This window comes from Rhinoderma darwinii, assembly GCF_050947455.1.
Source record: "Rhinoderma darwinii isolate aRhiDar2 chromosome 5 unlocalized genomic scaffold, aRhiDar2.hap1 SUPER_5_unloc_38, whole genome shotgun sequence".
NCBI classification, from domain to species: domain Eukaryota; kingdom Metazoa; phylum Chordata; class Amphibia; order Anura; family Rhinodermatidae; genus Rhinoderma; species Rhinoderma darwinii.
Window position 1 is genome coordinate 253,028 of NW_027461796.1, and position 21,721 is coordinate 274,748.

The window sequence follows — 21,721 nt, forward strand, 5'->3', positions numbered from 1 at the left end:
CCTACAACCTCCATCCTTGCACAGTTTGTTATTCTTCTAGGTAACATAGTAACAAATCCAAATTGCTGCTCTCTTTGTAGGCAAGCAAGGCTTTGTTGCAACTGCAATTCTTACTTCTTCTTGAAATGTAGGGACGACAGTACATTCCATCACATCCATCTAGTGTACACAGGTAGGTCCATTGTGGCGGGCAGGCGAGCGGGCGGGCTGCTTTATTGGCTGTTTGCTGTTCCCCTACTCCACTCCACTATTTGACTGTTGTGCTGCATCAATCAATCAATCAATCAATCAATCAATCAATCAATCAATCAATCAGTGGCTGGCTCAGGTGCAGCTCTTTAACTTACCTAAAAGGGAGGGCGGAGAGAAGACAAGGAAGGTGAATGAGGTGTTCCAATGTGAAATGCCGGAAACACAGAAACACAGACGACACACAACAAGAGGTGGCAATCTATTCATTAATTGCATTTAATCAATGAGCTCATTATCACTCATGCATTGTCCAACAGGTGTTGAAATAATGGGATTAAAAGGGGAGATCCCTTCAGAAAGACAGAAACAATAGCAAAGACAAAAAACACTTTTGGAATCTGCTTTTAGTCAACACATAAGGAAAGGGTGCACCGGTCCTGGAAATACTGCAATACCAGGTCAATGCGTGGAGTGGACAGAGCAAGCTCTATTTCCATCTCCCTGTTCTAAAAATCCATTTAATATATGGTCCCCAGATAGGGGACGTATCAGATATTAAACTGATAAGAACAGATACTACACTTGATCTTAGCCAAAAGGCCGAGAAGCGATAACCCGAACGGGCCGCGCGTTGCCCGAGCCTGCCCGATACTGCTGTTCAGCCCTTGCAGCGATTCAGCCTACTTCTAGGCAATTCCATGGGGCCCTGCAGGCTCACACACTCACAGCTACACGGGAGGTGAATAAAGGCCGGAGAGGAAGCCAGACAGGATTTGCTTCTTTTGCTTGCACCACAATGCAGTGCTGAAAGAGGAGGAATCTACATAAAAACGCCTTCCTGGCAACGCCCAAATGCCCTGCTGCCATGCAGATAAACACTGGCAGCGGCAGCAAGTGCATGCCCACAGCCACCCCTTGTTCCTTCACACCTTGTATCAGCTGTAATCCAGTCCAGTCCAGTGCTGCCTGCTGAGCAGCACTGACCAACACTGCCTGGGCCCAGGCTTTTATCTCTGAGGCCCCATTATGATGTCAGAAAGCTGGCTCTGGAATCCTGAGGGCTCCACTATGACACGTGCAAAGTTCCGTCTGAACTTTATATAAGACGGTGAGGCTCAGTCAGTCACTCAGTGTTGCCTGAGAGGGCAACACTGCAACAGCCGGCCGCCAGGCTGTCTTTTTTTTGCACAGCTAGTTGCCTCCAGGAGGCCACAAGAGGGAGACAAGGGACTGCAAAATGGAAAATAGGCATCCACCAACTTTACAGACAACTTCTCCTTGCTCCTACAACCTCCATCCTTGCACAGTTTGTTATTCTTCTAGGTAACATAGTAACAAATCCAAATTGCTGCTCTCTTTGTAGGCAAGCAAGGCTTTGTTGCAACTGCAATTCTTACTTCTTCTTGAAATGTAGGGACGACAGTACATTCCATCACATCCATCTAGTGTACACAGGTAGGTCCATTGTGGCGGGCAGGCGAGCGGGCGGGCTGCTTTATTGGCTGTTTGCTGTTCCCCTACTCCACTCCACTATTTGACTGTTGTGCTGCATCAATCAATCAATCAATCAATCAATCAATCAATCAATCAATCAATCAGTGGCTGGCTCAGGTGCAGCTCTTTAACTTACCTAAAAGGGAGGGCGGAGAGAAGACAAGGAAGGTGAATGAGGTGTTCCAATGTGAAATGCCGGAAACACAGAAACACAGACGACACACAACAAGAGGTGGCAATCTATTCATTAATTGCATTTAATCAATGAGCTCATTATCACTCATGCATTGTCCAACAGGTGTTGAAATAATGGGATTAAAAGGGGAGATCCCTTCAGAAAGACAGAAACAATAGCAAAGACAAAAAACACTTTTGGAATCTGCTTTTAGTCAACACATAAGGAAAGGGTGCACCGGTCCTGGAAATACTGCAATACCAGGTCAATGCGTGGAGTGGACAGAGCAAGCTCTATTTCCATCTCCCTGTTCTAAAAATCCATTTAATATATGGTCCCCAGATAGGGGACGTATCAGATATTAAACTGATAAGAACAGATACTACACTTGATCTTAGCCAAAAGGCCGAGAAGCGATAACCCGAACGGGCCGCGCGTTGCCCGAGCCTGCCCGATACTGCTGTTCAGCCCTTGCAGCGATTCAGCCTACTTCTAGGCAATTCCATGGGGCCCTGCAGGCTCACACACTCACAGCTACACGGGAGGTGAATAAAGGCCGGAGAGGAAGCCAGACAGGATTTGCTTCTTTTGCTTGCACCACAATGCAGTGCTGAAAGAGGAGGAATCTACATAAAAACGCCTTCCTGGCAACGCCCAAATGCCCTGCTGCCATGCAGATAAACACTGGCAGCGGCAGCAAGTGCATGCCCACAGCCACCCCTTGTTCCTTCACACCTTGTATCAGCTGTAATCCAGTCCAGTCCAGTGCTGCCTGCTGAGCAGCACTGACCAACACTGCCTGGGCCCAGGCTTTTATCTCTGAGGCCCCATTATGATGTCAGAAAGCTGGCTCTGGAATCCTGAGGGCTCCACTATGACACGTGCAAAGTTCCGTCTGAACTTTATATAAGACGGTGAGGCTCAGTCAGTCACTCAGTGTTGCCTGAGAGGGCAACACTGCAACAGCCGGCCGCCAGGCTGTCTTTTTTTTGCACAGCTAGTTGCCTCCAGGAGGCCACAAGAGGGAGACAAGGGACTGCAAAATGGAAAATAGGCATCCACCAACTTTACAGACAACTTCTCCTTGCTCCTACAACCTCCATCCTTGCACAGTTTGTTATTCTTCTAGGTAACATAGTAACAAATCCAAATTGCTGCTCTCTTTGTAGGCAAGCAAGGCTTTGTTGCAACTGCAATTCTTACTTCTTCTTGAAATGTAGGGACGACAGTACATTCCATCACATCCATCTAGTGTACACAGGTAGGTCCATTGTGGCGGGCAGGCGAGCGGGCGGGCTGCTTTATTGGCTGTTTGCTGTTCCCCTACTCCACTCCACTATTTGACTGTTGTGCTGCATCAATCAATCAATCAATCAATCAATCAATCAATCAATCAATCAATCAATCAGTGGCTGGCTCAGGTGCAGCTCTTTAACTTACCTAAAAGGGAGGGCGGAGAGAAGACAAGGAAGGTGAATGAGGTGTTCCAATGTGAAATGCCGGAAACACAGAAACACAGACGACACACAACAAGAGGTGGCAATCTATTCATTAATTGCATTTAATCAATGAGCTCATTATCACTCATGCATTGTCCAACAGGTGTTGAAATAATGGGATTAAAAGGGGAGATCCCTTCAGAAAGACAGAAACAATAGCAAAGACAAAAAACACTTTTGGAATCTGCTTTTAGTCAACACATAAGGAAAGGGTGCACCGGTCCTGGAAATACTGCAATACCAGGTCAATGCGTGGAGTGGACAGAGCAAGCTCTATTTATCCATTTAATATATGGTCCCCAGATAGGGGACGTATCAGATATTAAACTGATAAGAACAGATACTACACTTGATCTTAGCCAAAAGGCCGAGAAGCGATAACCCGAACGGGCCGCGCGTTGCCCGAGCCTGCCCGATACTGCTGTTCAGCCCTTGCAGCGATTCAGCCTACTTCTAGGCAATTCCATGGGGCCCTGCAGGCTCACACACTCACAGCTACACGGGAGGTGAATAAAGGCCGGAGAGGAAGCCAGACAGGATTTGCTTCTTTTGCTTGCACCACAATGCAGTGCTGAAAGAGGAGGAATCTACATAAAAACGCCTTCCTGGCAACGCCCAAATGCCCTGCTGCCATGCAGATAAACACTGGCAGCGGCAGCAAGTGCATGCCCACAGCCACCCCTTGTTCCTTCACACCTTGTATCAGCTGTAATCCAGTCCAGTCCAGTGCTGCCTGCTGAGCAGCACTGACCAACACTGCCTGGGCCCAGGCTTTTATCTCTGAGGCCCCATTATGATGTCAGAAAGCTGGCTCTGGAATCCTGAGGGCTCCACTATGACACGTGCAAAGTTCCGTCTGAACTTTATATAAGACGGTGAGGCTCAGTCAGTCACTCAGTGTTGCCTGAGAGGGCAACACTGCAACAGCCGGCCGCCAGGCTGTCTTTTTTTTGCACAGCTAGTTGCCTCCAGGAGGCCACAAGAGGGAGACAAGGGACTGCAAAATGGAAAATAGGCATCCACCAACTTTACAGACAACTTCTCCTTGCTCCTACAACCTCCATCCTTGCACAGTTTGTTATTCTTCTAGGTAACATAGTAACAAATCCAAATTGCTGCTCTCTTTGTAGGCAAGCAAGGCTTTGTTGCAACTGCAATTCTTACTTCTTCTTGAAATGTAGGGACGACAGTACATTCCATCACATCCATCTAGTGTACACAGGTAGGTCCATTGTGGCGGGCAGGCGAGCGGGCGGGCTGCTTTATTGGCTGTTTGCTGTTCCCCTACTCCACTCCACTATTTGACTGTTGTGCTGCATCAATCAATCAATCAATCAATCAATCAATCAATCAATCAATCAATCAATCAATCAATCAGTGGCTGGCTCAGGTGCAGCTCTTTAACTTACCTAAAAGGGAGGGCGGAGAGAAGACAAGGAAGGTGAATGAGGTGTTCCAATGTGAAATGCCGGAAACACAGAAACACAGACGACACACAACAAGAGGTGGCAATCTATTCATTAATTGCATTTAATCAATGAGCTCATTATCACTCATGCATTGTCCAACAGGTGTTGAAATAATGGGATTAAAAGGGGAGATCCCTTCAGAAAGACAGAAACAATAGCAAAGACAAAAAACACTTTTGGAATCTGCTTTTAGTCAACACATAAGGAAAGGGTGCACCGGTCCTGGAAATACTGCAATACCAGGTCAATGCGTGGAGTGGACAGAGCAAGCTCTATTTCCATCTCCCTGTTCTAAAAATCCATTTAATATATGGTCCCCAGATAGGGGACGTATCAGATATTAAACTGATAAGAACAGATACTACACTTGATCTTAGCCAAAAGGCCGAGAAGCGATAACCCGAACGGGCCGCGCGTTGCCCGAGCCTGCCCGATACTGCTGTTCAGCCCTTGCAGCGATTCAGCCTACTTCTAGGCAATTCCATGGGGCCCTGCAGGCTCACACACTCACAGCTACACGGGAGGTGAATAAAGGCCGGAGAGGAAGCCAGACAGGATTTGCTTCTTTTGCTTGCACCACAATGCAGTGCTGAAAGAGGAGGAATCTACATAAAAACGCCTTCCTGGCAACGCCCAAATGCCCTGCTGCCATGCAGATAAACACTGGCAGCGGCAGCAAGTGCATGCCCACAGCCACCCCTTGTTCCTTCACACCTTGTATCAGCTGTAATCCAGTCCAGTCCAGTGCTGCCTGCTGAGCAGCACTGACCAACACTGCCTGGGCCCAGGCTTTTATCTCTGAGGCCCCATTATGATGTCAGAAAGCTGGCTCTGGAATCCTGAGGGCTCCACTATGACACGTGCAAAGTTCCGTCTGAACTTTATATAAGACGGTGAGGCTCAGTCAGTCACTCAGTGTTGCCTGAGAGGGCAACACTGCAACAGCCGGCCGCCAGGCTGTCTTTTTTTTGCACAGCTAGTTGCCTCCAGGAGGCCACAAGAGGGAGACAAGGGACTGCAAAATGGAAAATAGGCATCCACCAACTTTACAGACAACTTCTCCTTGCTCCTACAACCTCCATCCTTGCACAGTTTGTTATTCTTCTAGGTAACATAGTAACAAATCCAAATTGCTGCTCTCTTTGTAGGCAAGCAAGGCTTTGTTGCAACTGCAATTCTTACTTCTTCTTGAAATGTAGGGACGACAGTACATTCCATCACATCCATCTAGTGTACACAGGTAGGTCCATTGTGGCGGGCAGGCGAGCGGGCGGGCTGCTTTATTGGCTGTTTGCTGTTCCCCTACTCCACTCCACTATTTGACTGTTGTGCTGCATCAATCAATCAATCAATCAATCAATCAATCAATCAATCAATCAATCAATCAATCAGTGGCTGGCTCAGGTGCAGCTCTTTAACTTACCTAAAAGGGAGGGCGGAGAGAAGACAAGGAAGGTGAATGAGGTGTTCCAATGTGAAATGCCGGAAACACAGAAACACAGACGACACACAACAAGAGGTGGCAATCTATTCATTAATTGCATTTAATCAATGAGCTCATTATCACTCATGCATTGTCCAACAGGTGTTGAAATAATGGGATTAAAAGGGGAGATCCCTTCAGAAAGACAGAAACAATAGCAAAGACAAAAAACACTTTTGGAATCTGCTTTTAGTCAACACATAAGGAAAGGGTGCACCGGTCCTGGAAATACTGCAATACCAGGTCAATGCGTGGAGTGGACAGAGCAAGCTCTATTTCCATCTCCCTGTTCTAAAAATCCATTTAATATATGGTCCCCAGATAGGGGACGTATCAGATATTAAACTGATAAGAACAGATACTACACTTGATCTTAGCCAAAAGGCCGAGAAGCGATAACCCGAACGGGCCGCGCGTTGCCCGAGCCTGCCCGATACTGCTGTTCAGCCCTTGCAGCGATTCAGCCTACTTCTAGGCAATTCCATGGGGCCCTGCAGGCTCACACACTCACAGCTACACGGGAGGTGAATAAAGGCCGGAGAGGAAGCCAGACAGGATTTGCTTCTTTTGCTTGCACCACAATGCAGTGCTGAAAGAGGAGGAATCTACATAAAAACGCCTTCCTGGCAACGCCCAAATGCCCTGCTGCCATGCAGATAAACACTGGCAGCGGCAGCAAGTGCATGCCCACAGCCACCCCTTGTTCCTTCACACCTTGTATCAGCTGTAATCCAGTCCAGTCCAGTGCTGCCTGCTGAGCAGCACTGACCAACACTGCCTGGGCCCAGGCTTTTATCTCTGAGGCCCCATTATGATGTCAGAAAGCTGGCTCTGGAATCCTGAGGGCTCCACTATGACACGTGCAAAGTTCCGTCTGAACTTTATATAAGACGGTGAGGCTCAGTCAGTCACTCAGTGTTGCCTGAGAGGGCAACACTGCAACAGCCGGCCGCCAGGCTGTCTTTTTTTTGCACAGCTAGTTGCCTCCAGGAGGCCACAAGAGGGAGACAAGGGACTGCAAAATGGAAAATAGGCATCCACCAACTTTACAGACAACTTCTCCTTGCTCCTACAACCTCCATCCTTGCACAGTTTGTTATTCTTCTAGGTAACATAGTAACAAATCCAAATTGCTGCTCTCTTTGTAGGCAAGCAAGGCTTTGTTGCAACTGCAATTCTTACTTCTTCTTGAAATGTAGGGACGACAGTACATTCCATCACATCCATCTAGTGTACACAGGTAGGTCCATTGTGGCGGGCAGGCGAGCGGGCGGGCTGCTTTATTGGCTGTTTGCTGTTCCCCTACTCCACTCCACTATTTGACTGTTGTGCTGCATCAATCAATCAATCAATCAATCAATCAATCAATCAATCAATCAATCAATCAGTGGCTGGCTCAGGTGCAGCTCTTTAACTTACCTAAAAGGGAGGGCGGAGAGAAGACAAGGAAGGTGAATGAGGTGTTCCAATGTGAAATGCCGGAAACACAGAAACACAGACGACACACAACAAGAGGTGGCAATCTATTCATTAATTGCATTTAATCAATGAGCTCATTATCACTCATGCATTGTCCAACAGGTGTTGAAATAATGGGATTAAAAGGGGAGATCCCTTCAGAAAGACAGAAACAATAGCAAAGACAAAAAACACTTTTGGAATCTGCTTTTAGTCAACACATAAGGAAAGGGTGCACCGGTCCTGGAAATACTGCAATACCAGGTCAATGCGTGGAGTGGACAGAGCAAGCTCTATTTCCATCTCCCTGTTCTAAAAATCCATTTAATATATGGTCCCCAGATAGGGGACGTATCAGATATTAAACTGATAAGAACAGATACTACACTTGATCTTAGCCAAAAGGCCGAGAAGCGATAACCCGAACGGGCCGCGCGTTGCCCGAGCCTGCCCGATACTGCTGTTCAGCCCTTGCAGCGATTCAGCCTACTTCTAGGCAATTCCATGGGGCCCTGCAGGCTCACACACTCACAGCTACACGGGAGGTGAATAAAGGCCGGAGAGGAAGCCAGACAGGATTTGCTTCTTTTGCTTGCACCACAATGCAGTGCTGAAAGAGGAGGAATCTACATAAAAACGCCTTCCTGGCAACGCCCAAATGCCCTGCTGCCATGCAGATAAACACTGGCAGCGGCAGCAAGTGCATGCCCACAGCCACCCCTTGTTCCTTCACACCTTGTATCAGCTGTAATCCAGTCCAGTCCAGTGCTGCCTGCTGAGCAGCACTGACCAACACTGCCTGGGCCCAGGCTTTTATCTCTGAGGCCCCATTATGATGTCAGAAAGCTGGCTCTGGAATCCTGAGGGCTCCACTATGACACGTGCAAAGTTCCGTCTGAACTTTATATAAGACGGTGAGGCTCAGTCAGTCACTCAGTGTTGCCTGAGAGGGCAACACTGCAACAGCCGGCCTCCAGGCTGTCTTTTTTTTGCACAGCTAGTTGCCTCCAGGAGGCCACAAGAGGGAGACAAGGGACTGCAAAATGGAAAATAGGCATCCACCAACTTTACAGACAACTTCTCCTTGCTCCTACAACCTCCATCCTTGCACAGTTTGTTATTCTTCTAGGTAACATAGTAACAAATCCAAATTGCTGCTCTCTTTGTAGGCAAGCAAGGCTTTGTTGCAACTGCAATTCTTACTTCTTCTTGAAATGTAGGGACGACAGTACATTCCATCACATCCATCTAGTGTACACAGGTAGGTCCATTGTGGCGGGCAGGCGAGCGGGCGGGCTGCTTTATTGGCTGTTTGCTGTTCCCCTACTCCACTCCACTATTTGACTGTTGTGCTGCATCAATCAATCAATCAATCAATCAATCAATCAATCAATCAATCAATCAATCAATCAATCAATCAGTGGCTGGCTCAGGTGCAGCTCTTTAACTTACCTAAAAGGGAGGGCGGAGAGAAGACAAGGAAGGTGAATGAGGTGTTCCAATGTGAAATGCCGGAAACACAGAAACACAGACGACACACAACAAGAGGTGGCAATCTATTCATTAATTGCATTTAATCAATGAGCTCATTATCACTCATGCATTGTCCAACAGGTGTTGAAATAATGGGATTAAAAGGGGAGATCCCTTCAGAAAGACAGAAACAATAGCAAAGACAAAAAACACTTTTGGAATCTGCTTTTAGTCAACACATAAGGAAAGGGTGCACCGGTCCTGGAAATACTGCAATACCAGGTCAATGCGTGGAGTGGACAGAGCAAGCTCTATTTCCATCTCCCTGTTCTAAAAATCCATTTAATATATGGTCCCCAGATAGGGGACGTATCAGATATTAAACTGATAAGAACAGATACTACACTTGATCTTAGCCAAAAGGCCGAGAAGCGATAACCCGAACGGGCCGCGCGTTGCCCGAGCCTGCCCGATACTGCTGTTCAGCCCTTGCAGCGATTCAGCCTACTTCTAGGCAATTCCATGGGGCCCTGCAGGCTCACACACTCACAGCTACACGGGAGGTGAATAAAGGCCGGAGAGGAAGCCAGACAGGATTTGCTTCTTTTGCTTGCACCACAATGCAGTGCTGAAAGAGGAGGAATCTACATAAAAACGCCTTCCTGGCAACGCCCAAATGCCCTGCTGCCATGCAGATAAACACTGGCAGCGGCAGCAAGTGCATGCCCACAGCCACCCCTTGTTCCTTCACACCTTGTATCAGCTGTAATCCAGTCCAGTCCAGTGCTGCCTGCTGAGCAGCACTGACCAACACTGCCTGGGCCCAGGCTTTTATCTCTGAGGCCCCATTATGATGTCAGAAAGCTGGCTCTGGAATCCTGAGGGCTCCACTATGACACGTGCAAAGTTCCGTCTGAACTTTATATAAGACGGTGAGGCTCAGTCAGTCACTCAGTGTTGCCTGAGAGGGCAACACTGCAACAGCCGGCCGCCAGGCTGTCTTTTTTTTGCACAGCTAGTTGCCTCCAGGAGGCCACAAGAGGGAGACAAGGGACTGCAAAATGGAAAATAGGCATCCACCAACTTTACAGACAACTTCTCCTTGCTCCTACAACCTCCATCCTTGCACAGTTTGTTATTCTTCTAGGTAACATAGTAACAAATCCAAATTGCTGCTCTCTTTGTAGGCAAGCAAGGCTTTGTTGCAACTGCAATTCTTACTTCTTCTTGAAATGTAGGGACGACAGTACATTCCATCACATCCATCTAGTGTACACAGGTAGGTCCATTGTGGCGGGCAGGCGAGCGGGCGGGCTGCTTTATTGGCTGTTTGCTGTTCCCCTACTCCACTCCACTATTTGACTGTTGTGCTGCATCAATCAATCAATCAATCAATCAATCAATCAATCAATCAATCAATCAATCAATCAATCAGTGGCTGGCTCAGGTGCAGCTCTTTAACTTACCTAAAAGGGAGGGCGGAGAGAAGACAAGGAAGGTGAATGAGGTGTTCCAATGTGAAATGCCGGAAACACAGAAACACAGACGACACACAACAAGAGGTGGCAATCTATTCATTAATTGCATTTAATCAATGAGCTCATTATCACTCATGCATTGTCCAACAGGTGTTGAAATAATGGGATTAAAAGGGGAGATCCCTTCAGAAAGACAGAAACAATAGCAAAGACAAAAAACACTTTTGGAATCTGCTTTTAGTCAACACATAAGGAAAGGGTGCACCGGTCCTGGAAATACTGCAATACCAGGTCAATGCGTGGAGTGGACAGAGCAAGCTCTATTTCCATCTCCCTGTTCTAAAAATCCATTTAATATATGGTCCCCAGATAGGGGACGTATCAGATATTAAACTGATAAGAACAGATACTACACTTGATCTTAGCCAAAAGGCCGAGAAGCTATAACCCGAACGGGCCGCGCGTTGCCCGAGCCTGCCCGATACTGCTGTTCAGCCCTTGCAGCGATTCAGCCTACTTCTAGGCAATTTCATGGGGCCCTGCAGGCTCACACACTCACAGCTACACGGGAGGTGAATAAAGGCCAGAGAGGAAGCCAGACAGGATTTGCTTCTTTTGCTTGCACCACAATGCAGTGCTGAAAGAGGAGGAATCTACATAAAAACGCCTTCCTGGCAACGCCCAAATGCCCTGCTGCCATGCAGATAAACACTGGCAGCGGCAGCAAGTGCATGCCCACAGCCACCCCTTGTTCCTTCACACCTTGTATCAGCTGTAATCCAGTCCAGTCCAGTGCTGCCTGCTGAGCAGCACTGACCAACACTGCCTGGGCCCAGGCTTTTATCTCTGAGGCCCCATTATGATGTCAGAAAGCTGGCTCTGGAATCCTGAGGGCTCCACTATGACACGTGCAAAGTTCCGTCTGAACTTTATATAAGACGGTGAGGCTCAGTCAGTCACTCAGTGTTGCCTGAGAGGGCAACACTGCAACAGCCGGCCGCCAGGCTGTCTTTTTTTTGCACAGCTAGTTGCCTCCAGGAGGCCACAAGAGGGAGACAAGGGACTGCAAAATGGAAAATAGGCATCCACCAACTTTACAGACAACTTCTCCTTGCTCCTACAACCTCCATCCTTGCACAGTTTGTTATTCTTCTAGGTAACATAGTAACAAATCCAAATTGCTGCTCTCTTTGTAGGCAAGCAAGGCTTTGTTGCAACTGCAATTCTTACTTCTTCTTGAAATGTAGGGACGACAGTACATTCCATCACATCCATCTAGTGTACACAGGTAGGTCCATTGTGGCGGGCAGGCGAGCGGGCGGGCTGCTTTATTGGCTGTTTGCTGTTCCCCTACTCCACTCCACTATTTGACTGTTGTGCTGCATCAATCAATCAATCAATCAATCAATCAATCAATCAATCAATCAATCAATCAATCAATCAATCAATCAGTGGCTGGCTCAGGTGCAGCTCTTTAACTTACCTAAAAGGGAGGGCGGAGAGAAGACAAGGAAGGTGAATGAGGTGTTCCAATGTGAAATGCCGGAAACACAGAAACACAGACGACACACAACAAGAGGTGGCAATCTATTCATTAATTGCATTTAATCAATGAGCTCATTATCACTCATGCATTGTCCAACAGGTGTTGAAATAATGGGATTAAAAGGGGAGATCCCTTCAGAAAGACAGAAACAATAGCAAAGACAAAAAACACTTTTGGAATCTGCTTTTAGTCAACACATAAGGAAAGGGTGCACCGGTCCTGGAAATACTGCAATACCAGGTCAATGCGTGGAGTGGACAGAGCAAGCTCTATTTCCATCTCCCTGTTCTATAAATCCATTTAATATATGGTCCCCAGATAGGGGACGTATCAGATATTAAACTGATAAGAACAGATACTACACTTGATCTTAGCCAAAAGGCCGAGAAGCGATAACCCGAACGGGCCGCGCGTTGCCCGAGCCTGCCCGATACTGCTGTTCAGCCCTTGCAGCGATTCAGCCTACTTCTAGGCAATTCCATGGGGCCCTGCAGGCTCACACACTCACAGCTACACGGGAGGTGAATAAAGGCCGGAGAGGAAGCCAGACAGGATTTGCTTCTTTTGCTTGCACCACAATGCAGTGCTGAAAGAGGAGGAATCTACATAAAAACGCCTTCCTGGCAACGCCCAAATGCCCTGCTGCCATGCAGATAAACACTGGCAGCGGCAGCAAGTGCATGCCCACAGCCACCCCTTGTTCCTTCACACCTTGTATCAGCTGTAATCCAGTCCAGTCCAGTGCTGCCTGCTGAGCAGCACTGACCAACACTGCCTGGGCCCAGGCTTTTATCTCTGAGGCCCCATTATGATGTCAGAAAGCTGGCTCTGGAATCCTGAGGGCTCCACTATGACACGTGCAAAGTTCCGTCTGAACTTTATATAAGACGGTGAGGCTCAGTCAGTCACTCAGTGTTGCCTGAGAGGGCAACACTGCAACAGCCGGCCGCCAGGCTGTCTTTTTTTTGCACAGCTAGTTGCCTCCAGGAGGCCACAAGAGGGAGACAAGGGACTGCAAAATGGAAAATAGGCATCCACCAACTTTACAGACAACTTCTCCTTGCTCCTACAACCTCCATCCTTGCACAGTTTGTTATTCTTCTAGGTAACATAGTAACAAATCCAAATTGCTGCTCTCTTTGTAGGCAAGCAAGGCTTTGTTGCAACTGCAATTCTTACTTCTTCTTGAAATGTAGGGACGACAGTACATTCCATCACATCCATCTAGTGTACACAGGTAGGTCCATTGTGGCGGGCAGGCGAGCGGGCGGGCTGCTTTATTGGCTGTTTGCTGTTCCCCTACTCCACTCCACTATTTGACTGTTGTGCTGCATCAATCAATCAATCAATCAATCAATCAATCAATCAATCAATCAATCAATCAATCAATCAGTGGCTGGCTCAGGTGCAGCTCTTTAACTTACCTAAAAGGGAGGGCGGAGAGAAGACAAGGAAGGTGAATGAGGTGTTCCAATGTGAAATGCCGGAAACACAGAAACACAGACGACACACAACAAGAGGTGGCAATCTATTCATTAATTGCATTTAATCAATGAGCTCATTATCACTCATGCATTGTCCAACAGGTGTTGAAATAATGGGATTAAAAGGGGAGATCCCTTCAGAAAGACAGAAACAATAGCAAAGACAAAAAACACTTTTGGAATCTGCTTTTAGTCAACACATAAGGAAAGGGTGCACCGGTCCTGGAAATACTGCAATACCAGGTCAATGCGTGGAGTGGACAGAGCAAGCTCTATTTCCATCTCCCTGTTCTAAAAATCCATTTAATATATGGTCCCCAGATAGGGGACGTATCAGATATTAAACTGATAAGAACAGATACTACACTTGATCTTAGCCAAAAGGCCGAGAAGCGATAACCCGAACGGGCCGCGCGTTGCCCGAGCCTGCCCGATACTGCTGTTCAGCCCTTGCAGCGATTCAGCCTACTTCTAGGCAATTCCATGGGGCCCTGCAGGCTCACACACTCACAGCTACACGGGAGGTGAATAAAGGCCGGAGAGGAAGCCAGACAGGATTTGCTTCTTTTGCTTGCACCACAATGCAGTGCTGAAAGAGGAGGAATCTACATAAAAACGCCTTCCTGGCAACGCCAAAATGCCCTGCTGCCATGCAGATAAACACTGGCAGCGGCAGCAAGTGCATGCCCACAGCCACCCCTTGTTCCTTCACACCTTGTATCAGCTGTAATCCAGTCCAGTCCAGTGCTGCCTGCTGAGCAGCACTGACCAACACTGCCTGGGCCCAGGCTTTTATCTCTGAGGCCCCATTATGATGTCAGAAAGCTGGCTCTGGAATCCTGAGGGCTCCACTATGACACGTGCAAAGTTCCGTCTGAACTTTATATAAGACGGTGAGGCTCAGTCAGTCACTCAGTGTTGCCTGAGAGGGCAACACTGCAACAGCCGGCCGCCAGGCTGTCTTTTTTTTGCACAGCTAGTTGCCTCCAGGAGGCCACAAGAGGGAGACAAGGGACTGCAAAATGGAAAATAGGCATCCACCAACTTTACAGACAACTTCTCCTTGCTCCTACAACCTCCATCCTTGCACAGTTTGTTATTCTTCTAGGTAACATAGTAACAAATCCAAATTGCTGCTCTCTTTGTAGGCAAGCAAGGCTTTGTTGCAACTGCAATTCTTACTTCTTCTTGAAATGTAGGGACGACAGTACATTCCATCACATCCATCTAGTGTACACAGGTAGGTCCATTGTGGCGGGCAGGCGAGCGGGCGGGCTGCTTTATTGGCTGTTTGCTGTTCCCCTACTCCACTCCACTATTTGACTGTTGTGCTGCATCAATCAATCAATCAATCAATCAATCAATCAATCAGTGGCTGGCTCAGGTGCAGCTCTTTAACTTACCTAAAAGGGAGGGCGGAGAGAAGACAAGGAAGGTGAATGAGGTGTTCCAATGTGAAATGCCGGAAACACAGAAACACAGACGACACACAACAAGAGGTGGCAATCTATTCATTAATTGCATTTAATCAATGAGCTCATTATCACTCATGCATTGTCCAACAGGTGTTGAAATAATGGGATTAAAAGGGGAGATCCCTTCAGAAAGACAGAAACAATAGCAAAGACAAAAAACACTTTTGGAATCTGCTTTTAGTCAACACATAAGGAAAGGGTGCACCGGTCCTGGAAATACTGCAATACCAGGTCAATGCGTGGAGTGGACAGAGCAAGCTCTATTTCCATCTCCCTGTTCTAAAAATCCATTTAATATATGGTCCCCAGATAGGGGACGTATCAGATATTAAACTGATAAGAACAGATACTACACTTGATCTTAGCCAAAAGGCCGAGAAGCGATAACCCGAACGGGCCGCGCGTTGCCCGAGCCTGCCCGATACTGCTGTTCAGCCCTTGCAGCGATTCAGCCTACTTCTAGGCAATTCCATGGGGCCCTGCAGGCTCACACACTCACAGCTACACGGGAGGTGAATAAAGGCCGGAGAGGAAGCCAGACAGGATTTGCTTCTTTTGCTTGCACCACAATGCAGTGCTGAAAGAGGAGGAATCTACATAAAAACGCCTTCCTGGCAACGCCCAAATGCCCTGCTGCCATGCAGATAAACACTGGCAGCGGCAGCAAGTGCATGCCCACAGCCACCCCTTGTTCCTTCACACCTTGTATCAGCTGTAATCCAGTCCAGTCCAGTGCTGCCTGCTGAGCAGCACTGACCAACACTGCCTGGGCCCAGGCTTTTATCTCTGAGGCCCCATTATGATGTCAGAAAGCTGGCTCTGGAATCCTGAGGGCTCCACTATGACACGTGCAAAGTTCCGTCTGAACTTTATATAAGACGGTGAGGCTCAGTCAGTCACTCAGTGTTGCCTGAGAGGGCAACACTGCAACAGCCGGCCGCCAGGCTGTCTTTTTTTTGCACAGCTAGTTGCCTCCAGGAGGCCACAAGAGGGAGACAAGGGACTGCAAAATGGAAAATAGGCATCCACCAACTTTACAGACAACTTCTCCTTGCTCCTACAACCTCCATCCTTGCACAGTTTGTTATTCTTCTAGGTAACATAGTAACAAATCCAAATTGCTGCTCTCTTTGTAGGCAAGCAAGGCTTTGTTGCAACTGCAATTCTTACTTCTTCTTGAAATGTAGGGACGACAGTACATTCCATCACATCCATCTAGTGTACACAGGTAGGTCCATTGTGGCGGGCAGGCGAGCGGGCGGGCTGCTTTATTGGCTGTTTGCTGTTCCCCTACTCCACTCCACTATTTGACTGTTGTGCTGCATCAATCAATCAATCAATCAATCAATCAATCAATCAATCAATCAGTGGCTGGCTCAGGTGCAGCTCTTTAACTTACCTAAAAGGGAGGGCGGAGAGAAGACAAGGAAGGTGAATGAGGTGTTCCAATGTGAAATGCCGGAAACACAGAAACACAGACGACACACAACAAGAGGTGGCAATCTATTCATTAATTGCATTTAATCAATAAGCTCATTATCACTCATGCATTGTCCAACAGGTGTTGAAATAATGGGATTAAAAGGGGAGATCCCTTCAGAAAGACAGAAACAATAGCAAAGACAAAAAACACTTTTGGAATCTGCTTTTAGTCAACACATAAGGAAAGGGTGCACCGGTCCTGGAAATACTGCAATACCAGGTCAATGCGTGGAGTGGACAGAGCAAGCTCTATTTCCATCTCCCTGTTCTAAAAATCCATTTAATATATGGTCCCCAGATAGGGGACGTATCAGATATTAAACTGATAAGAACAGATACTACACTTGATCTTAGCCAAAAGGCCGAGAAGCGATAACCCGAACGGGCCGCGCGTTGCCCGGGCCTGCCCGATACTGCTGTTCAGCCCTTGCAGCGATTCAGCCTACTTCTAGGCAATTCCATGGGGCCCTGCAGGCTCACACACTCACAGCTACACGGGAGGTGAATAAAGGCCGGAGAGGAAGCCAGACAGGATTTGCTTCTTTTGCTTGCACCACAATGCAGTGCTGAAAGAGGAGGAATCTACATAAAAACGCCTTCCTGGCAACGCCCAAATGCCCTGCTGCCATGCAGATAAACACTGGCAGCGGCAGCAAGTGCATGCCCACAGCCACCCCTTGTTCCTTCACACCTTGTATCAGCTGTAATCCAGTCCAGTCCAGTGCTGCCTGCTGAGCAGCACTGACCAACACTGCCTGGGCCCAGGCTTTTATCTCTGAGGCCCCATTATGATGTCAGAAAGCTGGCTCTGGAATCCTGAGGGCTCCACTATGACACGTGCAAAGTTCCGTCTGAACTTTATATAAGACGGTGAGGCTCAGTCAGTCACTCAGTGTTGCCTGAGAGGGCAACACTGCAACAGCCGGCCGCCAGGCTGTCTTTTTTTTGCACAGCTAGTTGCCTCCAGGAGGCCACAAGAGGGAGACAAGGGACTGCAAAATGGAAAATAGGCATCCACCAACTTTACAGACAACTTCTCCTTGCTCCTACAACCTCCATCCTTGCACAGTTTGTTATTCTTCTAGGTAACATAGTAACAAATCCAAATTGCTGCTCTCTTTGTAGGCAAGCAAGGCTTTGTTGCAACTGCAATTCTTACTTCTTCTTGAAATGTAGGGACGACAGTACATTCCATCACATCCATCTAGTGTACACAGGTAGGTCCATTGTGGCGGGCAGGCGAGCGGGCGGGCTGCTTTATTGGCTGTTTGCTGTTCCCCTACTCCACTCCACTATTTGACTGTTGTGCTGCATCAATCAATCAATCAATCAATCAATCAATCAATCAATCAATCAATCAGTGGCTGGCTCAGGTGCAGCTCTTTAACTTACCTAAAAGGGAGGGCGGAGAGAAGACAAGGAAGGTGAATGAGGTGTTCCAATGTGAAATGCCGGAAACACAGAAACACAGACGACACACAACAAGAGGTGGCAATCTATTCATTAATTGCATTTAATCAATGAGCTCATTATCACTCATGCATTGTCCAACAGGTGTTGAAATAATGGGATTAAAAGGGGAGATCCCTTCAGAAAGACAGAAACAATAGCAAAGACAAAAAACACTTTTGGAATCTGCTTTTAGTCAACACATAAGGAAAGGGTGCACCGGTCCTGGAAATACTGCAATACCAGGTCAATGCGTGGAGTGGACAGAGCAAGCTCTATTTCCATCTCCCTGTTCTAAAAATCCATTTAATATATGGTCCCCAGATAGGGGACGTATCAGATATTAAACTGATAAGAACAGATACTACACTTGATCTTAGCCAAAAGGCCGAGAAGCGATAACCCGAACGGGCCGCGCGTTGCCCGAGCCTGCCCGATACTGCTGTTCAGCCCTTGCAGCGATTCAGCCTACTTCTAGGCAATTCCATGGGGCCCTGCAGGCTCACACACTCACAGCTACACGGGAGGTGAATAAAGGCCGGAGAGGAAGCCAGACAGGATTTGCTTCTTTTGCTTGCACCACAATGCAGTGCTGAAAGAGGAGGAATCTACATAAAAACGCCTTCCTGGCAACGCCCAAATGCCCTGCTGCCATGCAGATAAACACTGGCAGCGGCAGCAAGTGCATGCCCACAGCCACCCCTTGTTCCTTCACACCTTGTATCAGCTGTAATCCAGTCCAGTCCAGTGCTGCCTGCTGAGCAGCACTGACCAACACTGCCTGGGCCCAGGCTTTTATCTCTGAGGCCCCATTATGATGTCAGAAAGCTGGCTCTGGAATCCTGAGGGCTCCACTATGACACGTGCAAAGTTCCGTCTGAACTTTATATAAGACGGTGAGGCTCAGTCAGTCACTCAGTGTTGCCTGAGAGGGCAACACTGCAACAGCCGGCCGCCAGGCTGTCTTTTTTTTGCACAGCTAGTTGCCTCCAGGAGGCCACAAGAGGGAGACAAGGGACTGCAAAATGGAAAATAGGCATCCACCAACTTTACAGACAACTTCTCCTTGCTCCTACAACCTCCATCCTTGCACAGTTTGTTATTCTTCTAGGTAACATAGTAACAAATCCAAATTGCTGCTCTCTTTGTAGGCAAGCAAGGCTTTGTTGCAACTGCAATTCTTACTTCTTCTTGAAATGTAGGGACGACAGTACATTCCATCACATCCATCTAGTGTACACAGGTAGGTCCATTGTGGCGGGCAGGCGAGCGGGCGGGCTGCTTTATTGGCTGTTTGCTGTTCCCCTACTCCACTCCACTATTTGACTGTTGTGCTGCATCAATCAATCAATCAATCAATCAATCAATCAATCAATCAATCAATCAATCAGTGGCTGGCTCAGGTGCAGCTCTTTAACTTACCTAAAAGGGAGGGCGGAGAGAAGACAAGGAAGGTGAATGAGGTGTTCCAATGTGAAATGCCGGAAACACAGAAACACAGACGACACACAACAAGAGGTGGCAATCTATTCATTAATTGCATTTAATCAATGAGCTCATTATCACTCATGCATTGTCCAACAGGTGTTGAAATAATGGGATTAAAAGGGGAGATCCCTTCAGAAAGACAGAAACAATAGCAAAGACAAAAAACACTTTTGGAATCTGCTTTTAGTCAACACATAAGGAAAGGGTGCACCGGTCCTGGAAATACTGCAATACCAGGTCAATGCGTGGAGTGGACAGAGCAAGCTCTATTTCCATCTCCCTGTTCTAAAAATCCATTTAATATATGGTCCCCAGATAGGGGACGTATCAGATATTAAACTGATAAGAACAGATACTACACTTGATCTTAGCCAAAAGGCCGAGAAGCGATAACCCGAACGGGCCGCGCGTTGCCCGAGCCTGCCCGATACTGCTGTTCAGCCCTTGCAGCGATTCAGCCTACTTCTAGGCAATTCCATGGGGCCCTGCAGGCTCACACACTCACAGCTACACGGGAGGTGAATAAAGGCCGGAGAGGAAGCCAGACAGGATTTGCTTCTTTTGCTTGCACCACAATGCAGTGCTGAAAGAGGAGGAATCTACATAAAAACGCCTTCCTGGCAACGCCCAAATGCCCTGCTGCCATGCAGATAAACACTGGCAGCGGCAGCAAGTGCATGCCCACAGCCACCCCTTGTTCCTTCACACCTTGTATCAGCTGTAATCCAGTCCAGTCCAGTGCTGCCTGCTGAGCAGCACTGACCAACACTGCCTGGGCCCAGGCTTTTATCTCTGAGGCCCCATTATGATGTCAGAAAGCTGGCTCTGGAATCCTGAGGGCTCCACTATGACACGTGCAAAGTTCCGTCTGAACTTTATATAAGACGGTGAGGCTCAGTCAGTCACTCAGTGTTGCCTGAGAGGGCAACACTGCAACAGCCGGCCGCCAGGCTGTCTTTTTTTTGCACAGCTAGTTGCCTCCAGGAGGCCACAAGAGGGAGACAAGGGACTGCAAAATGGAAAATAGGCATCCACCAACTTTACAGACAACTTCTCCTTGCTCCTACAACCTCCATCCTTGCACAGTTTGTTATTCTTCTAGGTAACATAGTAACAAATCCAAATTGCTGCTCTCTTTGTAGGCAAGCAAGGCTTTGTTGCAACTGCAATTCTTACTTCTTCTTGAAATGTAGGGACGACAGTACATTCCATCACATCCATCTAGTGTACACAGGTAGGTCCATTGTGGCGGGCAGGCGAGCGGGCGGGCTGCTTTATTGGCTGTTTGCTGTTCCCCTACTCCACTCCACTATTTGACTGTTGTGCTGCATCAATCAATCAATCAATCAATCAATCAATCAATCAATCAATCAATCAATCAATCAATCAGTGGCTGGCTCAGGTGCAGCTCTTTAACTTACCTAAAAGGGAGGGCGGAGAGAAGACAAGGAAGGTGAATGAGGTGTTCCAATGTGAAATGCCGGAAACACAGAAACACAGACGACACACAACAAGAGGTGGCAATCTATTCATTAATTGCATTTAATCAATGAGCTCATTATCACTCATGCATTGTCCAACAGGTGTTGAAATAATGGGATTAAAAGGGGAGATCCCTTCAGAAAGACAGAAACAATAGCAAAGACAAAAAACACTTTTGGAATCTGCTTTTAGTCAACACATAAGGAAAGGGTGCACCGGTCCTGGAAATACTGCAATACCAGGTCAATGCGTGGAGTGGACAGAGCAAGCTCTATTTCCATCTCCCTGTTCTAAAAATCCATTTAATATATGGTCCCCAGATAGGGGACGTATCAGATATTAAACTGATAAGAACAGATACTACACTTGATCTTAGCCAAAAGGCCGAGAAGCGATAACCCGAACGGGCCGCGCGTTGCCCGAGCCTGCCCGATACTGCTGTTCAGCCCTTGCAGCGATTCAGCCTACTTCTAGGCAATTCCATGGGGCCCTGCAGGCTCACACACTCACAGCTACACGGGAGGTGAATAAAGGCCGGAGAGGAAGCCAGACAGGATTTGCTTCTTTTGCTTGCACCACAATGCAGTGCTGAAA

General features: G+C 47.6%; 14 non-coding genes and 1 pseudogene across 14 annotated transcripts; all 15 read right to left on the reverse strand.

Moving 5' to 3' along the window:
* Positions 1-613: 613 nt before the first annotated feature.
* Positions 614-804, reverse strand: LOC142691711 (U2 spliceosomal RNA). The gene has a single exon (XR_012860238.1). It is a non-coding gene; the product is annotated as a U2 spliceosomal RNA (small nuclear RNA).
* Positions 805-2,088: 1,284 nt separating this feature from the next.
* Positions 2,089-2,279, reverse strand: LOC142691712 (U2 spliceosomal RNA). Its single transcript, XR_012860239.1, has one exon. It is a non-coding gene; the product is annotated as a U2 spliceosomal RNA (small nuclear RNA).
* Positions 2,280-3,567: 1,288 nt separating this feature from the next.
* LOC142691816 (U2 spliceosomal RNA) lies at positions 3,568-3,739 on the reverse strand (annotated as a pseudogene).
* Positions 3,740-5,035: 1,296 nt separating this feature from the next.
* Positions 5,036-5,226, reverse strand: LOC142691713 (U2 spliceosomal RNA). Its single transcript, XR_012860240.1, has one exon. It is a non-coding gene; the product is annotated as a U2 spliceosomal RNA (small nuclear RNA).
* Positions 5,227-6,518: 1,292 nt separating this feature from the next.
* LOC142691714 (U2 spliceosomal RNA) lies at positions 6,519-6,709 on the reverse strand. The gene has a single exon (XR_012860241.1). It is a non-coding gene; the product is annotated as a U2 spliceosomal RNA (small nuclear RNA).
* A 1,288-nt stretch (positions 6,710-7,997) lies between these two features.
* On the reverse strand, positions 7,998-8,188 carry LOC142691716 (U2 spliceosomal RNA). The gene has a single exon (XR_012860242.1). It is a non-coding gene; the product is annotated as a U2 spliceosomal RNA (small nuclear RNA).
* Positions 8,189-9,488: 1,300 nt separating this feature from the next.
* On the reverse strand, positions 9,489-9,679 carry LOC142691718 (U2 spliceosomal RNA). The gene has a single exon (XR_012860244.1). It is a non-coding gene; the product is annotated as a U2 spliceosomal RNA (small nuclear RNA).
* Positions 9,680-10,975: 1,296 nt separating this feature from the next.
* On the reverse strand, positions 10,976-11,166 carry LOC142691832 (U2 spliceosomal RNA). Its single transcript, XR_012860347.1, has one exon. It is a non-coding gene; the product is annotated as a U2 spliceosomal RNA (small nuclear RNA).
* A 1,304-nt stretch (positions 11,167-12,470) lies between these two features.
* On the reverse strand, positions 12,471-12,661 carry LOC142691802 (U2 spliceosomal RNA). The gene has a single exon (XR_012860321.1). It is a non-coding gene; the product is annotated as a U2 spliceosomal RNA (small nuclear RNA).
* A 1,296-nt stretch (positions 12,662-13,957) lies between these two features.
* Positions 13,958-14,148, reverse strand: LOC142691719 (U2 spliceosomal RNA). Its single transcript, XR_012860245.1, has one exon. It is a non-coding gene; the product is annotated as a U2 spliceosomal RNA (small nuclear RNA).
* Positions 14,149-15,420: 1,272 nt separating this feature from the next.
* On the reverse strand, positions 15,421-15,611 carry LOC142691720 (U2 spliceosomal RNA). The gene has a single exon (XR_012860246.1). It is a non-coding gene; the product is annotated as a U2 spliceosomal RNA (small nuclear RNA).
* Positions 15,612-16,891: 1,280 nt separating this feature from the next.
* On the reverse strand, positions 16,892-17,082 carry LOC142691721 (U2 spliceosomal RNA). Its single transcript, XR_012860247.1, has one exon. It is a non-coding gene; the product is annotated as a U2 spliceosomal RNA (small nuclear RNA).
* Positions 17,083-18,366: 1,284 nt separating this feature from the next.
* Positions 18,367-18,557, reverse strand: LOC142691722 (U2 spliceosomal RNA). The gene has a single exon (XR_012860248.1). It is a non-coding gene; the product is annotated as a U2 spliceosomal RNA (small nuclear RNA).
* A 1,288-nt stretch (positions 18,558-19,845) lies between these two features.
* On the reverse strand, positions 19,846-20,036 carry LOC142691724 (U2 spliceosomal RNA). Its single transcript, XR_012860250.1, has one exon. It is a non-coding gene; the product is annotated as a U2 spliceosomal RNA (small nuclear RNA).
* A 1,296-nt stretch (positions 20,037-21,332) lies between these two features.
* On the reverse strand, positions 21,333-21,523 carry LOC142691725 (U2 spliceosomal RNA). Its single transcript, XR_012860251.1, has one exon. It is a non-coding gene; the product is annotated as a U2 spliceosomal RNA (small nuclear RNA).
* Between the last annotated feature and the right edge of the window lie 198 nt (positions 21,524-21,721).